Source organism: Gossypium arboreum, chromosome 9 (assembly GCF_025698485.1).
Source record: "Gossypium arboreum isolate Shixiya-1 chromosome 9, ASM2569848v2, whole genome shotgun sequence".
In the NCBI taxonomy this organism is placed as follows: domain Eukaryota; kingdom Viridiplantae; phylum Streptophyta; class Magnoliopsida; order Malvales; family Malvaceae; genus Gossypium; species Gossypium arboreum.
This window is the reverse complement of record NC_069078.1, coordinates 63,603,695-63,629,131: the sequence shown is the minus strand read 5'-3', so window position 1 is coordinate 63,629,131 and position 25,437 is coordinate 63,603,695. Positions and strand designations below refer to the sequence as shown.

Below are 25,437 nucleotides of genomic sequence, written 5' to 3'. Positions count from 1 at the left end.
TCATGTTAAATCAGGTTTTTCATAATCATACATAGTGTGTGGAGCAGGATTTTGATTTACTGGATCAACAACAATCGCAAGAGGTAGCGGGTTTTCCTGGTTTTCAGCCATCTCTTCGGTTGTGGTTGAAGTATTATCCTTTTGCTCGTCCTCTGTGAATCTTAGGCTTCGCCTTATTTCTCGTTTGTTTATGCGAACTGTGTGGTCGATCTCACCGTCAAAAAGTAGTGGTCCTGATAGGTTTCTTTTGGTCATAAACTAGAAAAACCTGTCAAAAGAAAATAAATGAAGAATTAGGAAAGAAAATAAAAATTTAAATTGCAATAAAAGTAAAATGACTAAAGTAATAAAAATCGAGTGCTCCTAATATCCTAGCTCCCCGGCAACGACGCCAAAAACTTGATGCGTGATAGTCGTAATAGGTTTTAAAGATTTATAAATGAATCGTTCTTGAGACTAACTTATTATCACGATTAAGGCAAGTGTACCTATTGAACAGTAGTATAGTTTAGCAAGACCGGATTGTCGAACCCAAAAGAACTACGAGTACTAGTATTTACTTCCTTTTTATTATCCAGCCTAAAAATTAAGAGGGTTGGTTATCTAAACTAATTACTAACTAAGAATGCACAAAAAGAAAATTTGGGAAAATACTTTTGGAAGAATTCGATTGATTAAGAAAATACCTAAGGAAAAATCCACCTAGACTTCACTTGTTCTTTGACTCTGAATCAGACAATTTATTCATTTGACTTGATCCGTAGAAATCTCTAAGTTATATCATTATCTCTCTTGAGATTAATAACGTCTAACCCTAGGTTTAATAATTGAAATATTTTTCTAATTAACACCCTAGAATTGTATTAACTCAATCTATGGATTCCCTTATTAGGTTTCACCCTAATCTGGCAAAATCTTATCACCCTATCTCTAGGCGTGCAATCAACTCCGCTTAATTATGAAAAATTTACTCTTAGACAGGATCTATTCCTCCTCTGAATAAGAGCTTAACTTGAATCAATATCCTGGAATATCAAAACAAGAATTAAGAACACATAATTAAGAACAAGTCAAATATTTATCATACAGTTTAGATAATAATAACAAGATCCATATTAGGTTTTATTCCTCTTAGGTCTTTAGGGGGTTTAGTTCATATTTATGAAAGAAAACATCTCAAAAGCATAAAGATAACAAAACATAAGAAAATCCAAAACTCTTGAAGGAACTTGAAGGGAGATCTTCAGTCTTGATGATGAATCTAGCTCTTGAGATGGATCAATCGGCGTTCCTTGAGTAATTCCTTGCTTCCTACTCTGTGTCCCCCTTCTAAGTGCCTCCTCAGGTGTTTAAATAGGCTTTAGAATGCCTAAGAGCCCTCAAAATTGGCCTTTTCCAAATTGGACTAAACTTGGGCTCGGTAGGGACACGCTCATGTGACACGCCCGTGTGCGATTACTTAAGGCCGTGATCAAGGCTATTAAATGGGCACGGGCGTGTAGTCTACCCGTGTAAGTCGTGCTTCGATCCTACAAAATGGACACGCCCGTGTGACATGCCCGTGTGAGGACGTCCAGGCTATGTTGATTTCCCACGTGGGTCTATTTTCTCCGTTTTCGGCCCGTTTCTTTCTCTTTTTACTCTCCTATGCTCACTTAAGTATAAAACATGAAATTAAAGGATTAGGAGCATCAAATTCACCAATTCTAAAGAGAAACCATCCATAAATGTGCTAAGCATGGGATAAAAATATGTATAAATTATGGTTTATCAATATATAAATGAGTATTAAAATAAATATTATGAAAGAAGAAATTTAGAGTAAATAATGTAAAAATATTTTAAAAACAAAACATGTTTATTTAAAGTTGATAATACACATATATAAAATCATAAATAATATATAATAAGGTAATAGTACATGAAAAATTTTAAATAACAAAAATATAATAAAATATATTTTTAAAGGATAAACTATATACACAATAGATTTGAAAGGAAATATATATATAAATAGATTTTAAAGAGATTATGTATATGAAATAACATAGAATTAATAATGTATGTAGAATAAAACTAACTTTATCATAAACTATATATGTATAATAATATATATGGGTAATTTAAGTTAAATATTATACAAAATTTTAAAATAATATGATATAAAAGAGAATTTTAAAATAATGATTTTATAATTTAAACAAAAATAACAAAACAAAGTAAAATTATCAAAATAATTCAAAATGTATATAAAAAGATTTTAAAAATTATGAATGTTAAGTTAATAAAAAATAATGAATTATACAAATTAAAAACTCTATTGAAATAAAATCAAACAAAAAGGGATAATTAATAAAAAAAATAAACCATTGAAATTGAAATAAGGACTAAAGTGCAATGCGCGCGAATGGACAAGGATTAAAACTGGAAATATTCCAAATCCCAAAACACGGCGTTTAGGCGCGGACTAAATTGAATTTATGTGCAAATTCCAGGGAAAATTTTAAAAATAAAGAAAATTCGAAAAGGATCTAATCAAATAGCAGCGTGGAAATAGGGACCAAAAGCGCAAATAGCCCTTCACTGTAAAAATGCGCGGATTCTGATGGTGTTCGAGTCGGGTCGCATCGGGTCGTCCTATGCGAAGTCATTTTGAGGCCACTGAAACAGGCCCCAATCGGCGTCGTTTTCTCCCCTTTATAAATGCAAACATTTCCTCATAAAAAATGAAACAATCGACCCTTTCAAAATTGAAACCCTAGCCCCCTTTTTGGTCCCCCATTTGACAGACCAAAACTAACCCCCAATTGCCGCACCGCCACTGCAATCGATGCGGTGAGTTGGGCTCGATTTCGAAGAAGAAGATGAAACTCCGACGACCGAATCGATTCAAGTGAATGCTTCTTTGTCCCAATCTTTTTTATTTTATATCAAAATGCAAAATGAAAGAAGGAATCTAACAAATGAACGATGCAAATCTTGCTTCAATCGAAAATAAATCAAAAGAAAGATAATGATCTTTTGCCAAAACCTCTTTTTCGTGTTTTGATTGCTTAATATTTGTATGCGAAGAAGACAGAAAAAATAGATTACATCCGGCCTCCTCTTATATCGGAATAAAAATAAAAATAATAATAATAAAGCCCCAAAGCCCTATTTTCCAGCTATTTGTTTCTGTTATTTGGTGCTGTTGTTTTGTCGCTTTTCGCAGGTAAGGAGGCCGTAAATAAGCGTGGGGCTATGGACGTGGCAGTGGTGCACTAGAGATCGTTGCGGACGTGGCGAGGCCGTTCATGGGAGCTGCGGCATGGGGAAACCTAGGGTTTCTAGAAACTTCAACCTACCTGGGCCATTTGGGTCATTTTTTAGTTTGGGCTATTGGGTCAGTTTTGAAATTGGGCCATTAGGCCTTATGAATTTGGGTTAACCCAGGTTTAATTTTGACTGGATTTGGGTTTAAGGTCTAAACTAGTAGACTTAGATTATTTTTGGGTTTCAATTTGGGTTTTGAGTTTAAATGTAAAATTTGGTATTTAATTGGGGCAAAGCTGGGCTTGTTGTAATTGATGGACTTTGGACCCTTTATTGGTGTGTTTTTTTTATTTTGATTTATTTATTTATTTTATTTATTTGGATGACTTTATGAGCCCGGGCAAAGGCCTTCTACATCAACAATTAGATTAATTTCTCATTTTTCTTAAAGTATGAATGCTAAAATTTGACGAATTAAAGTAGATGGACTAAGTTGTTGATTTTTCTAAAATAGAAGGATGAAATTTGAATTAAACCATTAGAAAATGAGAGGAGAAAAGGACTAGTATGGATACATTCCAAATGCACTAATAAATCAATTGTAGAAATAAAAAGGAAGATTAAATTATATTGGAATATAAGCAACTTTGATCCATAAGTGTAGTCAAGTCAGCTCCATGATTTATTGAATGTGTAGTAATTTTCAATCATAAAAATAGTGGTCCAAAGTGGAATCAATGGGATTCAATGATGCAAGAAAATTATCAATTTGCTTGTAGGGAAAGTGCCTAACTTTTTCCACACCCTAGAAAATTTTTTTCCAAACATTTCAATTTATGCATAATTTAGGAATATAATATTTCTCTTTATTTATGATATATGAAAAACATATATAGAAAGTTAATATCACACTCTTGAGCTGTTTAATGATAAATGAAAAATTCAATAGAAAACTAAACAAAAACTTTGTGGTTGTAGCATGCTGCTTGTATTGAAGAAAAGAACAGACACAAAACCAATTTCAAGAAATGAGATTGTCGGAGATAGTGGAGCTGACGGTGGAGGAATTACAGTCTGATTGCAAATTTGGTAGTAAAACAAGGAGTTTTAATTAACACCTAACATATTTTCCACAAGAATTTTTTACAGCAAAATGCAGACAAAATGCAGGTTCAGAGGGTAGTGGGAGAGTGGTAGAGTAGCTAGTAAGCATTAGCACAACCGCACTCATGTTTGGTCTTTGAGCTACATTTTATTGAACACAAAGCAACCCAATGTAGATGCATCTCATTATCTCACTTCTGGATCCATCCCTCAAATTGGAGTCTACAAGATCAAATGCTATCCCATCCTCCCAATTTCTCCATGCCTACAGGGTTTAATTCATGCAAAGTGATAAACTCTACATTCCAAAACCAAATCATAATATGCAGAAGATTCAGATACTTACAAAGCTTAGAAGATCTTCTACATCACTCCCATTTCGAAAAGCGCTATTCTTTTCACCACTTAAAATCTCCAACATCAATACGCCAAAACTAAAAACATCTAATTTAACTAAAAATTGACTATGCATTGCATATTCAGGCGCCATGTTTCCACTGTAAATCAATATAAGAAAAATTAACTAGTTTCAATTTGCGAAACGTTCTGATTCATGTTATTTGAGTGAAAATGATTACCGGTCATGAATCATAAACTTATTGGGAGTACTTACTATGTTCCTACAATTCTACTGGTAGCACTTTGAGTTTGCTCAACAGCACACGTTCTTGCCATGCCAAAATCTACAATTTTGGGAGCTATCTCTGCATCTAACAGTATATTGCCAGCTTTAAGCTCTCGATGAATAATTTTTAGTCGAGAATAATGAGGAAGGTAGAGAATGTTGTTCCAATAGGGTTGGAAGCGTGTAAATTATTGTACTAAAAAATCACACAAAGTTCAATTCCTAGGAAAGAGAGATGGATCACAAGGATCTCTTAAGTACCAAGTCTTTCCTTAGTCAGAATATCCATTCTATCGTAATTTAATAGCACAATTAAATACTACTATTATACCCTCAAATATTGAAAGAAAAATGGGACAAGAAAGAACACAAGAGTTTTAACGAGGTTCGGTAAATTATACCTACGTCCTCAGACACTAACACTAGATGATAACTTCACTATCTCCAAAATATTATAAACAAATAGAACTCCTTAAGAATTCTCAAAAGGGAGAAGAGAGAAAACTAAAAGAGAAAGAATGGTTGGGATTACATAGAAATGAGAAATGGGAAGGCCTATTTATAGTTGAAATTCAAGGACCAAACCATAAATAGCCTATTATCTCAAGGACCAAAAAAAATTATCCCCTGCCAAATTTTTCAAGTAAATTTTCTGTGCCAATTGCACATCCTATTTTTGACATTTAAGTCAAACTTGATGGCTGCTATAAATTTTAACAATCTGCCATGCAATTTGATGCTGCAAAACCATGCAATTTTCAACAATTTACCATGCAATTGTCAACAGAGAAGTACGCGAGCAACACCTTCTATGATTTTGCATCGTGTTTCCTAGTCCAAATAGGCTTTCTTAACTGGATCTACATCACCATAAAATGTACAAATTTGAATTAATGAAATAAAAATGGTTATTGGTGTTTAGCTTTGTAGCAAAGATTCTATAATATATTAATACACTGACATATCATACCAAATAAGAATTTATCCAAACTTTCATTAGGAACAAACTCATAGATGAGAAGCCTTTCTTTTCCTTCAAGGCTGAAACCTTGGAGCCTAACTAAATTCCTGTGTTGAAGATTGGGCATTAACTGAACCTCGTTTTTGAATTCAAGTTTTCCTTGTCTAGAATCTAATGATAACCTTTTCACTGCTATTAATTTTCCACCAGCAAGTGAAATTTTGTTTTGTTTATCCTACAAATATCGAACCTTTTTTAAGCTCAATCTTCCTTCATTCTTTATCTGGATTTATTACGTTGTTGCTCAAGTTTTACATTGAGCTTCATACTTCCTCCAGATAAATTGTTCAAAAACCCAACAAATGGTATCTAGAGCTAAATTCTTAGTGGACCTGTCATTTTCATTCCTTAAAAACCATGTCTTCCTCAGGTTTTTCACCAGCTGCACCACTAGTCTTCAATGGAGAGGGCTACCACATTTGGGTAGTGAAAATAAAGACCTACTTGTAGGCATTCGATTTGTGGGAGGTTATCAACTCAGAAGTTGAACCAGCACCTCTTAGAGCCAATTCAACAGTGGCTCAGATCAGATAACATTCAGATGAAAGAACCAAAAGGCACAAAGCCATGTCTTGCATCCAAAACAGTGTGTCTGATGTGATTTTCACAAGAATCATGGCTTGTGAGTCACCAAAGCAGGCCTGGTATAAGCTGAAAGAGGAGTTCCAGGGGACTGAAAGAACAAGGTAGCAACAACTACTGAATTTAAGAAGGGACTTTGAAAACTTGAAGATGAAGGAAGAAGAAACATCAAAGAAATACTTAGACAGAATCATGGCTGTAGTAAACAGCATAAGGCTACTTGGAGAATAGTTTAGTGAAGAAGGTGATCTCAACCTTACCTGAAAGGTATAAGGCAAAGATATCATCTGTTGAAGACTCGAGGGACCTGACTAGCATTTCATTGATAGAGCTGATTAATGCTCTTTATGCTCAAGAGCAAAGGAGAGCAAGTAGACTAGAGGTGCATCAAGAAGGTGCTTTCCAAGCCAAAACCAAACTAGCCACAAACTCCTCTGCCTATAAGGGGAAGAAAACTTAGAAAGATAAGCCTAGAATAGCTGGTGCAAGAAAATATCCACCTTGCCGACACTGTAAAAGGCTAAGTCATCCGGGTGAAGTATGTTGGTTTAGGTTGATGTGCAGTGTCAAATCTGCAAAAATATGGGCCATGATGAGAAAGTCTACAAAAACAAAGTCAAGCAGAGACAAAACCAACCTCAGCAGCCAAGAGCTAAAGCGCAAGTGGTAGAAGAAGAAAGTGATCAAGAAGAACGAGTCTTTGCTGCCTCTTGCTCATCTACCAAAAGAAAAGCCACAGAAGGATGGCTGATAGACAGTGGTTGCACAAACCACATGACCCCTGATGCTGGCATTTTTAAGTCAATTTACAGAAGCTTTAAAACAAGGGTGAAGGTTGGAAATGGACACTTCATCGAAGCTAAAGGCAAAGGAGATGCGCTGATAGAAACTTCTATAGGTACCAAACTTGTTACAAATTTCTTGTTTGTGCCTGATATTGATAGAAACTTGCTTAGCATTGCTCAGCTGCTTGAAAAAGGATATTCGGTAGTATTCAAAGGAAAAGAATGCCTGATCAGTGAACCAAGTGGATCCAAGCTCATATCAGTAACCATGGCTGACAAAAGCTTTGTTGTGGACATCCTACAAAGGTAATCTCCTCGATGGACACATCAGGTTAGGCCATCGAGTTTTGATTCAGAACCTTTTCATCATCGACCCATTACTGATCGTAGTAGTCCTAAGTTTGGAGATTATCATTCACCAAAAGGTGCTACACAATCTGATCCATTGAACCAAAAGAAGCTTGGCACTCGTATTGCGGATTTAGAATCTCAACTGGGGCAAGCACAAGAAGAGTTGAAGAATCTCAAAGACCAGTTGGCTTCAGCAGAAACTACAAAGAAAGAAGTGTAACAAGAGTTGGAAAATAAGACCAAGAAGCCTAAAGCTTGGGAAACTGTTGAAGTAAATGAAAAGGTTTCTCCGAAAAGAACTCGAGATTTTAAAAAATCTGATTGTAGCATCAGAGATGAAGTCTCTAAAGATCTTGCAATAGATCAAGCTGAAGCTGATCAAAATGGTCCTGAAATGGACATTGATGATAAACTAGTCAGAGACACTAGACCATTGGTTGAGATTTTTGAAAGAGCTAAAGTAGTTGCTTGAACCATGCTGTTTTGAAGAAGCTGAAGCTCAACAAGGATGGAAGCAGGCCATGCTCGATGAGATGAGCATGATTGACAAGAATCAAACTTGGGATTTAGTTCCAAGACCAGCCAATAAGAAGGATATTGGAGTGAAGAGGGTGTTTTGAGCCAAGAAAAAAGCTGATGGTAGCTTGAACAAACTCAAATCAAGGCTGGTTCTAAAAGGATCAGTCAGAACTATACAGCATGCAAGCCAAGGAGGAGTGTTGAAGTTGGCATGCATGCAGCAGATAAAGCAACCAAAGAGCAGACCATGCAACATAAGTTATGCGGATGAAGTATGAAGAAGCAGATCAAGCCGAACTTACAACACATAAAGTACATACAATCCAAGTTATGTGGATGAAGTATGAAGATCAAGCTGTTGTAGTATTTCCGGATAAAGTACATGCAGCTACTGAAGTTGATGCTACTGTTCAATTTCAGTTTCATTTTGTTACTTTAAGTTATATTTTGTAACTTAGTTAAATTAGAACTAAGTAGGTAGTGTATTTAATGTTATTGGGTGCTGATAAGATTGATAGATCAGCTTACCTAATTGTGCAAGTTGATCTGCAAGTTGCAACGTGCAAGGGGTGCAAGTAAGTCTAAAAATAGTAAATATGTTAAAGCTGACTAGCTTATGACTGGTATATATATTGGCATTATGCCATCTTTTTTTAATCAATGAATTTCAATAGAAATCATTCAAGAAAAATACTCTCTCAATTTTTGCTTTCTTTCACCAAGTAAAATTTTGTTTTGTCTATCCTGCAAATATCGAGCCTTTTTAAAGCTCAATCTTCCTTCATTCTTTATCCGGATTTATTACATTGTTGCTTAAGTTTTACAATGAGCTTCATACTTCCTCCGGATAAATTGTTCAAAAACCCAACAAGTTATGATTTCATTCACCGCTTCAGTTGCTTCATGCTCTTCAGAGGTATAACAAATCAAACAAAAACAAGTAAATTATAGATTTAGTCATAACGTTGCAAAAAAAAAAAGAAAACCAATAAACTGATACTTCTACTTACTTCGAGGTTTCAGCTTTGGCTTCCTCAACCTTAAAATAATGAAGATGCAGCCGGAAATGAGAAATAGAGAAAAAGCGGTAGCCGAGATGGATATGATAATAGTTGCTCCAGATGAATTACTATTGTTTCCTGAAAAATTTCAAAAATGTGTTTACTTTATGAGTGAAGACATAATGAAGTTTAGATCTCCCCAATATGGAAGTATCTTGATATTCTGGAGAAACCGTTTTCTGTTTTTACAGATAGGAACCTCTTTATACAAGATGGTGACTTGATAAAACAAAGAAGAAAAGAGGAGGTACCTGTTGTTGTGGTATCAACAGCAGTAAGATTATAGAAGCGGTCAATGCCAAACCTAATATTACAACTAAGAACACCTACCCTGACTCCTTGTTTTCTTACATAGCATTGCGAGATATAAACAATACCGCTGGACAGGCAGGAGCTGTAACCATTCTGTGTCAAATCAGGAGTGCATTGAGCAAGCGTATATATTGTTCAGAAAGGTGAAACTCGTGTACTTCCTATTGCAAACTTTCGAAGAGAAGTCCCTGATGAAGCTTTATTTCTTAGGCTTTCCAATAAAGAACCCAAAGCCTGATTAAAAGCTTCTACATTCGTCACATTATCTCCATACTAAATGAAGAAAGCAGGGTCTATTTCCGCTCGACCAAGGATGGAGTAATTTGTGTAGCGGAACATGCAATAGTCATACCATATGCTTGCCTCTATTTGGTCAGGGCAGCGATCTCTAAGTTCAGTGTTTGCGTTATTGACGCAGTCAAAGTAATCACTTGAGCTCACATCTCCTCTGTAGAGTGCAATTGCGTTAGCTATGTTGGAGCCTTGACCTGATGAAAAATTGTAGAAGCCGTTTTCATGTGCTGTGCTATAGAGGAAGGACGAAAGTAAGCGGTTGAGGTTTGTCTCGTAAGTGTTGTTTCTGGTGAAGTTACCATTTGTCTTCGAACAGTAGTGGTATAGGTATAGAGGCTGTTGTTGAGCAAGGGTAAGAGTAAGAAGGAATGCTGTAACTAAAGAAGAGATAAAAAAACTACCATGAAAGATCCATTGATATGATTGCCTGCAAAAAGCGAGTATATTAAAATGATCAGTGCCCCTTCTCTCACGGAGTAAGGAGTTGGATGCTTAAAAACCTCTATGGTGTATAAGTTTATGTAAACGTTGAATGATTCAAAGTTAAAAGGTAATGGAAATTAATTGTGTGACCTTTAACAATATGCTATAAATATTGTTCACTCCTTTGTTCAACTGAAATGAAGAAAACAAATGGTGTAACATTCAACGTTGTCTCTTCAATTTAGTATTTCCACACCCTGCAAGAAAGTAATAGAAATGCTTAGATCAGAGTGAAATTGGAGTCCATTAACCTTCATGCATAATTTCTGACCTTGACAAACCAATTAAAAATTCCATGCCATACAATACCTACGGTAAGTACAGATATTGTTCTCAGGAAGATTAAAATATTAGTAATTACTTTTTTTTTATTTAACCGAAAAATTGGAGTGACTGATTAAAACTAAAATTAACTAAATTAATTAACTAGAGAACATGACAAAGAACAAAGCAGAAAAACAAACGATTAACAATCAAGAAGCGAAACAATACGTAGGAAGAATTAATTTGGATTTCATCTGTTATTATCAATATTAATTAAACAATTTTTTCACTTAGTATATTGATTCATAGAAATTGATCTAAATTATGATAATAGACTAAGAGCAACTGACCTAGGTTGATTAATTGGAATTTCTTTCTAATTAAAACCTCTATTATCGCATTAACTAAATCTATAGATCCCCCTATTAGATTTGACTCTAATCCGATAGATTTATGTCATCCTATTTCTAAGATTGCATGCATCTCCACTCAATTATACTAGATCTACTCTTAAACATGGTCCATTCCTCCTTTGATTTAAGCACATTAAACATGGATTAATAGCCTACAAATATTAAACCAAGAATTAAGCACATATAATAGAGAACAAGATTCAAGTATTTATTTCGTAAAATAGAAATCAAAAGGCAGAATCCATTCTAGGGTTCATCTCCCTAGGTATTTAATTAGAAAATTAGTTCATAATTGCAATTAAAAACATCTTAAAGAAAGTATAACCACAAGAAATAAATAAACTCATAATAAACTTCAAATAAATCAAAAGGAGATCTTTAATCTTGATGGAAATTTGCTTCAGAGTCAACTTCAATAGTGTTTTCCAAGTTGTTTTCTTAAATATTCTATGAAGGCTTTCTCCCCTCTTCTTATCTTTGTCATATATAGTTCTTAGAATGCCCTAAGAATCTAAAAATTATGTTTTTTTTTTCACGTGTTTGGAGTGCGATTCGCAAAATCCACACTGTCTAGCACATGGTCATGTGGCCACATGGCTGTGTGTCCAGCCCGTGTGGTTCTTGAAACTTTCTCTCATTTTTTTTTCTTTTTGTTCCCAAATGCTCTCCTAAGTATAGAAACATGAATTTAAAGGATTATAAGCATAAAATTCACCATTTTAAATCAAATAATCATCCAAAAATGCATTAAGAATAAGGCTAAAACATGTTACTCTTGGCATTTATCAAATATCCCTACACTTAAGCGTTTATTTGTACTCAAGCAAAATTCTGAACCCACATTCAAGTTAACTTTCTTAGTGTGTCATTTTCATCAATAATGTTTCAAGATAGTTCATAAATAATCATGCATAGGAAATTGAACCAAAATGACACTAAAGATTCAAGTAGTCTAAGCTGAAAATTTTTTAAAGCACAAAAACGTAGGTGTCTCCCCTTATCTAAATAATTACCTTAAATTCAAATCAAGAAGAATTGACATCCACAATAAAGATCACTCAAAGCACTCAAAGTGTTTAAGGTTTAAATATTGTACACTCAACAGTCGAACGAGAAATGTCATTATCATAAGCTTGCTTGAAAATCAAATCTCCACCACTATAAAATGATATGACACACTAATCAAAAAGTCTTTATAAGGTTGTAATGGGGCTTAGATTAAGGATATGAAAAATGTAAGAAAAGTTGGTTATAATCGAGATCGTGTTGATAAATTACCAAAATAGAAAGAAAAAATCATTTGTTGAATTTTAAATAAATTACATAAACAAGAATAATCACAAATGGAACTGTGCTTTTCAGCAGAATATGAAACTAATTATTCAAGCTCAATCAATTTTTTTATATATTTTCTTCTTCTTCTTTTTTGATTGATTTTTTTAAACAAAACAAAATTCAGTAATCCAAATAATGAAACATAGTTAGACAACTGACCAAATCAAATTTTGAAAAAAGGGAGTCAATAAAAAGGATAACTTCACAACATAAATATGGGTTATGTGTAGTGCCCCAAAACCCGGCCTAGAAGTTTAGACCGAATCCCGGAGGTTAAATTGATCACCAAAGTGATATGAAACAATTTTACAAACGAGTTGTTAAAATCTTATACGAACACAGTTATTAAAATCGAACTAAACTAACCCTTTTAGGATTCAAAATAGAGAATTCAAGTCACGTCGAAGGTGTTCAGAAGTAAAGTTCTGAGTTTCTAAAATTCAAAACAAAACTATTCACGAAAATCCAAAATTAGATTGTACCATAGTCATTATAGATGTTTACAGTCCAAAATAGTTCACAAATTTAAATTTTTGAAAAGTCATTTTATTAGTCCAGCTTAAAACATATCACTCCGAGACCTCTGGCATGCCAAGTCCAACTACAGAAAATGAGGGTACCTGCAAAGAAATAAACTAGAGGGTGAGCTATACAAGCTCAGTGTGAGTTCGAAACGTAACAAACAACAAAGTTACAAAATAGAATTTCAATTAGCAGTTCAATAGCGAAACGTACTTACCAAGCTATTACAAATCCAGAATGTAAACACTGAACCAAAGTCCCAACCATACGCATCAAACAGAGCACAACATATCATTGCGAACATATCTTTCAAACAAATAGATGTTCGCCCAACCAGAAGTATGTACTAATGCAAAACAGATTAAAAACAAACCCACCCCACCAATCGAACACCACTCCGATTCCTATTCACACCACGAATAAGCTAAAGGTAGCCCAACCAACCATGCACACCACATAGGACCCCGAAAGGCCTATCCAATCCTACACACCACATATGTGGAACTAAGCCACATAGATGACAATATGCAACTGAGTTGACATATGTATCATATTGTGCGATAAATCATTGTACAGATGTAATGCAGATGAACTGTCGTATCAGATTAGACTTCTTTCTCTTCGCAACCAATCCCAAAAACTTTATGCAAATGGATGTGTGCAAACAGACTTACAGAAACAATATACGGACAGTCAAACCAAATCAGAGGTGCACACATCAAATTGACTAGGTTCAGAACCAGATATCACGATACATAATTATTATGCAACATCATATTAAAAAATCATTAATATAGTGTAACGATACATAAAACACATATGCCCGAGCCAAAATAGAGTCTCAACTACCCTTACTAAGGCCTAGCCAAGGGTCGAAACACACAAGAACACAATTAAGTTACAATCCGACTCTGAACCAAAATTTGCGAAATAGGGCAACACGGCCGTGTGGGGGTCCACACGTCCATGTGAAGGCCACACACGCCCGTGTGGATGGGCATACGCCCATGTGATCAGCCCATGTAATTCATTGTCCAAAAGTGCCAAAATTAAGTGTAGAGCAGACACGGTTGTGTGGAAATCTCACACGCTCATGTGGATAGGGGACACGTCCGTCTGAAAATCGAAAAAATCCTAAATCAGCCACACATACGTGTGACACCAAAATTTTCCCAAAAACCCCAATTCCCAATTGTACACGGCCATGTGAGCTACCCATATTGGGCTCACGCCCGTGTGGCCACCCTTATGGTCATGAAACCACGCTAAAATAGCCTAAAAAAATGAAATTCGACATCAAATAATCCTTAACCTCTAATAGTACAGAAGGACACCCTAACTAGTCGAATTTTACACAATTTAACAGTGACACAACATTATGATTACACAATCATCGGAACACACGAAATTACCAAATTTCACAAAATTGATTCAATAATTCACGAATAAATTTAAAAAGTTACAAACCTACACCTGAATTTACGATTTAAACACCCAAAAACGATCGATGCCTCAAATCCACCAATTTTAAAACTCCTGTCAACGAAATTGTAAAAAGCAGCAAAAGAAATAGAGTAGAAGCAAAAGAGTAGAACTCCAATCGAGACGAAAACAACCCACTGAAATGAAGCAGCAGAAGAAAATCAAAGATTAAAATAAAAAGAAGAAAACGTGAAAAGAGAATAGAAGAACGTGTGTGAGAGGGAGAAGAGAACGTAAGAAGAAATTTTTCCTTTTTCAAAAGAAAAAATATATAAAAATAAATAAATAAATGAATAAATAAATATTTAGACTTAAAAAAACAAACTAAATAAAAAATAATCCCTCAAAACACACTTAAAAACTCAAACCCAGGACCCAAATGTACACTAACACACAACTAACCACCAGGCCAACATACCCACTTTGACATAAAATCTGAGCAACAAACCCAATTGGCCGATCTAGCCACTAACCCTACCTACAAATCTTAAAACTTCTAACCCCAAGTTCCAGGTTGTTACATTATGGGTTGACATTAACGGGTTAGAAAAAAGGTGTTAGGATCAATGGGGTTTACTAAGGGTTAATTCAATAGGTAAGCTTTTTATGGGTCAAGTGGGTTAAATCCTAAGTTCTTCTATCATCTCAGCATATTAAATCAATAATGTGGTCTCGACATATATAATAGAAGCAAGTTCTAAAATAACAAATCAAGTCTGCATACTCTGAACCAAAGATAAAATGAGCACGAATAAATATATGCTCTATAGGCTCAAAGCTCACAAAAAGATTATGGTTTTGATGTCAAACTTATAAAATTAAAATTTCAAGATAATGCTTTAATTTAGGGAGACAACCTAAAATAATAATTTTTGAAAACATCTTATCATGCTTGACTCTCTCGTGTCTTAAAGTATAAATCACACAAAAATCCACAAATTATTCCAAAATCGAATCAATAAAAACTCCAAATTAAAAGGATTTCACTCTAATGGAGGGTATGAAAAAGTTTCTTAAACATAACAAATAATTCAAGGATTTTATCACAAATATAAAAACAACCTCTCCACACTTAAGATGCACAATTTCCTCAAAATACAAACAAATATAATTACAGAAGAAGCATAAATAAGAGAGGAAGGGAACTGAAACTACCTTGAATTTGGATGAATGAGTCGGAATATTGAAAATCAGAATCATGTGCAACTCTAAATGAAGTGCATGTTTTCGAACAAACTAATAAAAAATAGACAAAAATGAATAAAAAGATAAAGAGATAACAAAATAAAAAAAAAAGCCAACGAAACCATAAAAGTACCGTGCATAATAAAATGCAAAAATAAAAACAAAAAAATTTATAAAAATAAAAATAAATAAAATATAAAACTAAATGAGATCACTCTAATTGGGTTAGGAAGGAAATAAAATAAAAAAATACCTTTAAAAAGGAAGTAAAATACATGGCCGTGTGCGGCACACGGCTGTGTGAAATCACTCAAACCGTGTATGATAAAAATAGGCAAAAATAAGCCCAGTAACCACACACCTGTGGGCCAAGTCGTGTGCAACGCTCCTTCACTTCTCCTACGCTTGTGTGTCAAGTCGTGTGTCTCACTCGACCACGTCTCCAACTTGTGTAATGCTTTATGCCCATGTGGGTCAAACTAAAATTGAAAAAATTAGCTCCAGTATACACACGGCTTGAGACACACCCATGTGTCCAAACACACGGCCATGTGGATCACTCTAGAACATATGTACCACTTTTTTTAAAAAAAAATAATTTTTTTGAATTTTTTTTCTTTTCAAATTTTTTTCTTCCAAATTTTTTTCAATTTTTTTAAAATGATAAAAATAAAAAAAATAATAGTAGTATATATATTTAATTTTTTTTGAAAGAAAACATGAAAGTAAACTAAAAAAACAAAAACACTCGGATTGCTTCCCGAAGCACTTATTTAGAGTCTAAGCTCGACTTCCCTTTTTAAACTCACGGTTAACGTGGATCTTGGAGCCGAAGCTCTTCTATCTTGATATCAGTTTTACCACCAAAATAAGGTTTGAGACAAGTATTGTTTACCTTGAACGTGTCGAATTCAGAATGTCTTACCTCAACTGTACCGTATGGAAAAACAGTTTTTACCACAAATAGGTTGGACCCTTTTGACTGGAAAAATGATTTTTACCACAAATAGGTTGGACCCTTTTGATTTAAACTCTAAAGGAAAATTTCGTGGATCCTGTGACAGCCTTAAAACGACCCTAGTCGGAATGTGGTTTCGGGACCACAAAACCGAGGCATAAAAATAATTTAATATTCATTTTGATGTCTATAATATGTGTTAATTCGTGTGTGACATTTTTGATGTTTTGATTTAGGGTTATAAATGTGAATTTCACTAAAAAAGGACCTAGTAGTAAACTTTGAAAGTAGGATGGGGAAATGTGTGATGATTAATTGAATCATGCATGCAAAACAATGGTTTTGCATGTCAAATACCCTCTTTTATAAGTGGTGGCGGCCATGACAAAGAAGGATGGGCAAAACATGTCATAGACATGTTTTGTTGGTGCATTATGGGAGGAAACAATAAACTAAGGTTAGGAATAAAGAAATGTGAAGAAAAAAAAAAGAGAGAAGGTGTGTGATCCCCCCCCCATTGCCGTGAGTTGAAGAAAAGAGAAGAAAAAAATTTGTTGTTCATCTTTTTTTTCATTTCTTGGAGCCGAAAATTCTAAGGAAGAAGGAAGGGGTTCTTGCTTCATGCTTGGTTTGGAAGAGGATTAGGAGGAGGTTTGGCCATACTTGTGTCTAGATTAAGGTATGTTTGAGGTTGTGCCATGAGATTCATGCATGTTTTTAGTTGCTAGCTTGATGTTCTTATTAGCCCATGGTTCAAATCTTTGCTATGTCATGGGGATGATATTCGCCAAGGTGGATTTTGTGTTAATGCCATTGCATGCTAAATATGAAGCTTGATAATGATACATGTGATGGTGGATTGAGGACTCTTGGATTTTCTTTTAGCATTTTTGAGTGAGACATTAAGTTCTTTATTTAACCATGACCAAAATTGAAACGGTATGGTGTTGTGGTGTATTCGCCATGGTATATCCATAAGTATGATTTATGCATATTGCATGGTAGGTAAGATTTGAGCTTTGGATATATGTTTATATTTGGTTATAATCAACTTGAGATTCGGCCCTTGCACCTACATGTATATATGTTTGCACATGATGTATTGGTATGACATATATACTATCTCAAGGTATACATTTACATATGATGATGTTTCGGTTATGGAGTAAATGATAGATGCGTATTGAGCTACAATATGTAATGCATTAGTTAGTAAAATGTATGCCATTTATGTGTGGTATTAAAAAGATAATTGGCCTCTACATCAACATGCATATTCGGCCACATGAGATGGATTGGTGTGCATGCATTCGGTTAGAGGCAAGCATATTGATGCCTTTATCTTGGTTAGGACAATCGCTAAGAAGGGAGTAGGGTTAATATCTTGAGTTGATGCATGATTTCACATGTATGTGACTTTAAGGTTTAATGCATAAATGTGGGCTAAGTGCCTTGTGTTCCTCTTTTCGATGCTCAAATGATTAAATCGATTTATTTGTTTAATTAAGCTCAAGAGCAAAGGGATCTAAATCCGATAAAGGGAAGGAAAAGTGGTCGAATAGCCATCAAATCGCTTTGACAACATCCGAGGTAAGTTCTTGAGTAATAGAGCTTAAATTACGATTTGGATTAGATCATGTTTTAAGCAAATCAAATCATGCTCTTTGTGTGTGGATATTGAGCCGAAATTTGCAAAAGTGATAAGTGTATTGTGTTTGAGTTTTGCTAATGAAAATGGAATGCGAATGTGTCATAATTTAGTGTTAAACGTGCATGGTTATTCAATGATGTCCGGCTAAGTCCCGAAGGCTTTGTGCTAAGTGACCATATCCGACTAAGATCCGAAGGCATTTGTGCGAGTTCCCAAATCCGGGTTAAGTCCCAAGGCATTTGTGCGAAGCTATTATAACCGGCTATGTCCCAAGGCTTTTGAGCGAGTCGCTATATCCCGATAAAATCCAAGGTACGTGATTCGGGAATGAGCAATCTTGCTGTAAAAATTTCAGTTAATACACTTGCAAAATTCCAGCAATGAGGTATGTTTCAGTATGTGCTTTGAATTAGTTGAGCCCTTACAAATAAGTATTCGCCGGTTGATAAACGAGCTACCGCCTTTGGCTAAGTTGATCTTTTGTGTATGAACATAAGGGTTGGTAATGTGAAGTAAGTATGATATTGAGAATGTGTGCATATGAAATTATCCGCTTAGCTATATGGACTGTTATGCTTTTGTTGTGGTGGAATCCCTTGCTCAAAACTTACTAAGCATAAATTGCTTACTCCGCTTCTTTGTTCTCTGTTTATAGATTTTGGCTCGTCACCATCGGACTCGGGATTTTTGGAAGTCAAGTCTCCCACACTATCAAAGCCCCTTTGGTACAATTTTGGTTGAGCTTTGAAATGGCATGTATAGGACTACCCTTTGTTGTTTTTCAAGTACTTTTTGTGATGTATGTGTGTACACCATGCGAAAATGGCTCGTAGAAGTGGAGTATGGCATTAGACCATTTGTGTTTATGTATATTTATATGGTTTCATGATGTGACTATGGACTGGAATGGAAGTGTTGGGCAATGATCAGCCCTTGGAATGGCTAAATATGATCATATGTGGACCTATGTATGACAAAACTCTAGTTGGTCCATGGAAACCACGAAATAGGTAAAGTTACCTTGAAAACAGATGCTGACAGCAGCAGTGGTGTGGATGTGAAAAATAACTAAAAATAGCAGGAATGGAATTAAATAGTGAATAAATTATGTAAATGAACCTTGATGAATCTACTTTCATATGGAAGAAACGAAACGGTCATATGAGTTGTATATTAAGATATGTTTAGGTTTTCGTGAAATAGGGCCAGAACGGTTTCTGGAATCCCTATTCCGACTTTGGAAATTCACTATAAATTAACCAGAGATAATTAGGAGTCATGCCATATACGTATAGATTCCTCTTTGAGTCTAGTTTCTATAGAAACAAACGGAATCAGTATTTAAGCCCTGTACAGGGATATATCCAGGTCGTAATGCATGAAGGTCAGTGTAGTCGCACCCTGTAACAGGGGAGATTTTGACTAATAAACTGTACTAATTGGATTGACCAAAAATTCTAGAAAAAAATGTGTAGATGGAAATATGAGTCTAGTTTCAGGGAAAAATTACGAAACTGATTTTCGAGCTTTGAAACTCAAGATATGATTTTTAAGGCAATAGTGATGCAGTAACCAGCTTGCCTGGAAATTTTTTTTTATGGACTGTGAAAATAATTAAGTTAAGTCTGTACGCACCTTGTGTTCGACTCCGGTAACGGACTCGGGTACGGGGTGTTACAGATCCGATTTGTCTAATAGTGAATTGGTTCATTCTCTTTACATGTACATCATGGCGTTGCTTTGTTACTTCCTTTTTCTTTCTCGATTTCTCATCAACATTCGTTCGACATTCATCTAGTTCGTTGAGTTGCACTATTCGCTCTTCACTTGTCCCTCAAGTTCTATCACTTTGAATAAAATATGGCTCCAACACGTTTTCATGAGGGGTTTCTTGTAAAGAACATTGAGCCACATTATTACTAAAATTAACAGAACAATTAGTATCATATTGTTTACTAGGGACTTTCACAAAATCATGTGCTTGTAGAGTAATCTTTTTATCACCCATACGAAGAACAAGTTCATCAGTACCCGCATCAATAACGGTTCTAGCAATGGCTAAAAAGGTCGGCCTAAGATCATAGGTACGTCAATATCCTCATCCATGTTGAATACAACAAAATCAACAGGGTATATAAATTTATCGACTTTCAAAAGTACATCCTTAATACCCCCAAGGTATCTAATTGATCTATCCGCTAATTGAATATTTATCCTAGTAGGTTTGGGTTCCCCAAGACCAAGTTGTTTGAACATTTTATAAGACATGACATTTATACTAGCTTCCAAATTAGCCAAAATGCTTTTAACATTTAAACTACCAATGAGACAAGTGATAGTAAAACTCCTTGGATCTTTAAGTTTGTTGGGTAGTTTTTTTTTGGAGAATGGTCAAGCAAACTACATTGAGTTCCACAGTCGACAAGTCGTCTAACTTCTATTTCTTTGTTAACAACTTCTTTAAAAATTTTATATATTTTGGCATCTGGGAAAGGGCTTCAACAAAAGGAAATTTAATATGTTGTTTTTTAAAAAGTTTCAGAAATTTACCATATTGTTCATTTGTGCAGTCTCTCTTAAATGCTGCCAGATATGAAATTCATGGTTTGTATTCTCTAATTATCATTTTATGCTCTTTCTTACCATGACACCTCAAACTCGGCCTAGACATTATGGCCAAATCCGGAGATGTCACAAAGAATGAGTTTGGTTGCGTAAAGTCATTTCAAATACTTAACTCATATACTTTATATTCATTTTGAAAACGTTATTTAATTAGTTTATTTTCCAAAACCTATCTTACAGCTGAAGTCGGTAAAACCGATTCATTTAGAAATTTGAATTGTATTTTTTTTAAAAAAAAACCACATTTTGCGTGAAAGCCGTCTATTTCATAAAAAATTTTAACCAAGCATGCAGAAAATCGATAAATCAAATTCAATAGATTAAAACCAAAAAGTCCAGAGAGTCCCAAATATCACAGACTCTCAAAATAAATGCTAGAACATAAATAAAACCATAATTTACTAAGTTTAATCAATTTATGATCATGTGGTCACCGTAGAGTCTCTACCACGCTGATCTGCCTAAGTCTGTGGATTACTTTACAAAACAGACAAACAGATGTGAGTTTACGTAAACTCAGTGTGTAACCCATCAAAATTAAGCATGCAACATACAACAACATATATACAATCAAAAACAGATATAGACTTAGTTTCATATTTAGATACAGATATCAGATTCAAATATGTCAAAATCTTATCCTCATTCTCTACACACCAACTTCGACCATCCCATCACACCATGTGGGGTTAAAAACACCCACCCATCCCTACACACCACATCATACCATTAAGGCACACATCAGATAATATGCAGCCAAGCTGTCAGAATTAAGGCGTTTAACGCCCAAAAGAATACTTCATCCATACATATAAATCCCACCCCAATAATAGATACAAAAATCAGATACAAAATAGCAGAATAAACATGCTTATACACAGATATCGAAATAATCAAACATGCATAGTATTATCATACTCAGAACAGAATTTCAGGCTATTAGCTCCACAGTTTTTGGGTTTGGTTAGCCTTTACTAACCCCATGGTAGGCCCACAGTCGATCGGAGTGACCCGTGCGACCCTAGGGAAAATTTTAGAGTTTTGGGCTCACATACACGTGTGGCCCACACCACCAATTAGGCCATGTTCGTATGGCCTACACGGCCGTGTGCTGCGCACAACCATGCCTTTATCGACCATATAACCGTGTCTCGCACACAGCCATCCACATGGGCGACCATACGCTCGTGTGGCATCAACATATTCATTTTTTAACTTTTTTCGAAGCCTCGTTTTCTACGTTTTAGGTACACACCTAGTATCAATTTGATGCGAAATTACACCTGAGTCTTCCAGAACCTACAACTAACATTTCCAAAGTCTGAATTTAGTAACACTAACGAAACTCAACCGCAATTCTTTTACAACCAAAACCTTACAACATTAATCAATGAACGCGAATACTTACCGATAATGAACAGAAACCCTGAACACTTAGACCACCGTAGGAGCCCTATTCGAAACTTGTCCTTTGCCTAAATCGAGAGTAACAAAAAAAACAAATTCTTTCATTAAACACTTAGTTGAAACAACATTAAGATTCTAACAATACACAACTTACTGAACAAGAATAAAACGTTGTGCAAAAGGAGACGGATTGAAAAAGAAATCGAAAGGAAAAAAGAGAGGAAGAGGCAGATTTTCAGCAAAAGGGAGGAGAGAAACTGATGTAAAAAATTCTCTAGATGAGAGAGAAACAATATTTTTTTTGAAAATAAAAATAAAATCCCCACTAATTCACATCCTAACCACCCACTACTCAGAGTTCTAATAAAACTGAAACTCTATCATACAGTCGAGCAAAAGCAATACCTATGCTTGCGCAAGCATTCAAACACAGGACCTCCAGCACACTAACTCTTACCACTCAAACCAGCAGGCTCATTCTAATATGGACTAACAGAAAATTTAATATAAGCCCACCTAACAATGATAAGGCTTTTATTCCAAAAATAATAAAATTTGCTAAAGATGAGGCTTGAACCCAAGACCTCTTAGACACACCCAGAACACTTAACCACTGAAATAGATACACAGTTGTGTCAGATTTCACAGAAGCTGAAATAAATTATTTGGGGCGTTACAACTCTACCCTTTTAAAAGAAATTTCGACCTCGAAATTTACTTGATCAGAACAGATGAGGATACTACTGACGCATTGAGTTTTCAGGTTCCCACATGACCTCCTCAGTACCATAATTCTGCCACAGAACCTCACTAAAGGGATGGAATTCCTACTTAGAACTTTAATTTCACGATCTAGAATCTGAACCGGCTCCTCCTCAAAAGTCAAATCCGGCCTAACCTCAATCTCCTCAACAGAAACAACATGAGAAATATTAGACCGATATTGCATTAACATCGAGACATGGAAGACATTGTGGATACTGTTTAACTTTAGAGATAGCTCCAACTGATAAGCGACCGGTCCCACACGCTTTAGAATCTGATACGACTTTATAAACCTAGGGCTTAATTTTCCCTTACGACTGAATCTCAGAACCTTCTTCCATGGAGAAACCTTAAGAAAAACGAAGTCCCCCACAGAGTACTCAATATCACGCATCTTCATATCTGCATAAGATTTCTGTCTATCAGAAGTTGGTTTCAGACGATCTCAAATCAGCCTAACCTTATCCTCTATCTTAGAAACCAACTCAAGACCTAAAACACGATGTTTACCCATCTCAATCCAACATAGCGCTGTACGATATTTACAACCATATAAAGCCTCGCAAGGTGCCATCTGGATGCTAGATTGGAAACTATTATTGTAGGCGAACTAAACTAGCGGCAGATAATCCTCCCAACTACCTTGGAAATCTATCACACAACTCTAAAACATGTCCTTCAGTATCTGAATAACCCTCTTAGATTGACCATCGATCAGAGGATGGAACGCAGTAATGAAGTCTAATCTCGACCCCAAAACATCATGCAAATTTTTCCAAAACTGAGAACCCTATGCATTCTTACAATCTCAAAAATAGAGCTTCGCTAACTTCTGGAGAGAAAAGTCCGTCTGAATAGGAATAAAGTGAGCAGACTTGGTTAATTGATCCACGATGACCCAAACAGAATCTTTCTTGGTGGGTGTCAAAGGTAAGCCACTAATGAAGTCCATCGTCACTTGTTTCCATTTCCATAAGGGAATCTTAACTTGTTGCAACAAACCCGAAGGCAACTAGTGCTCAGTCTTAACTTGCTGGCACGTCAGACATCGAGCCACAAAATCCGTAACCTCACGTTTCAAACTTGACCACCAGTATAACTCACGGAGATCGCGATACATCGTATTACCACTGGGATACATAGATTAAGGGCTACTATGCATCTCCCCCAGAATGCCTCAAATTAGTATCATTCAGTACACAGATTCGTCTTCGAAAATACAAAACACAATCATTATTCAACCCAAAAACCAAAGTAATGCCACTCTCAACTTGATGAAACCACAAGCCTAGAGACTAATCCCCTAACTGCTTATCTCGAATCTACTTCACCCAAGTTGGCTTAACTTGCAACTCAGCTAACAGACCCCCATCATCAAACAGGCTGAGTCTAGTGAGCATCGGTTTCAAATCAGACATCGCCCTACGACTTAGAGCACCGACCACCATATTGCCCTTACCAAGATGACACTCTATCATGTAGTCATAATCCTTAAGCATCTCAATCCATCGGCACTACCTAAGATTCAACTCCTTCTGAGTAAGGAGGTACTTGAGACTTTTATGATCAGTGTAGATTATACACCTCTCACCATACAGATAATGCCTCCAGATTTTCAACGTAAAGACCACAGCAGCCAACTCTAAATCATGCCTTAGATAGTTCCCTTCATGTGTCTTAAGTTGACAGGACGCATAAGCCACAACCATTCCATCTTGCATCAATATACATCCCAAACTGACATGTAATGCATCACTGTAGACTAAAAATTTCTTACCAGATTTAGGCTGTATCAGAACAAGAGCCTGAGTCAAAACAGACTTGAGCTTTTCGAAGCTTAATTACTATGCATAAGTCTAAACAAACTGAACACCCCTATGCAAAAGCTTAGTTAATAGAGTTGCAATTAGAGAGATTCCCTCAACAAACCATCGATAATAACCCACCAAACCTAGAAAAATATGAATCTGAAACATATTCTTAGGCTATTTCCAATCCAGTACAACCTCAATCTTCCTCGGTCAACACGAATCCCCTCAACAGACACCACATGCCCCAAGAAAGTTACCTCTTGTAACCAAAACTCGCACTTACTCAACTTAGTGTAGAGCTGCTTTACAAAAAGAATCTAAAGTAGCACTCTGAGATGCTCATCGTGCTCATCCTCACTCTTAGAGTAACCCAGAATGTCGTCGATAAATACCATGACAATTTGATCCAGATAAGGATGGAAAACTCAGTTCATCAAATCCATGAATGCTGTCAGAGCATTCGTCAAACCAAAAGGCATCACTAGGAACTCGTAATGTCCATAACGAGTCCTAAATGCAGTCTTATGAGCATTAGCTTCTTTAACCCTTAAGTGATGATACTTAGAACGAAGATCTATCTTAAAGAACACTGAAGCCCCTCGACACTGATCGAACAAGTCATTGATCCTC

The 25,437-nt window shown here is 35.5% G+C and overlaps 1 pseudogene; it reads right to left on the bottom strand.

The window, feature by feature from the left end:
* LOC108455089 (cysteine-rich receptor-like protein kinase 26) lies at positions 1 to 24,444 on the bottom strand (annotated as a pseudogene).
* Positions 24,445 to 25,437: the final 993 nt, after the last annotated feature.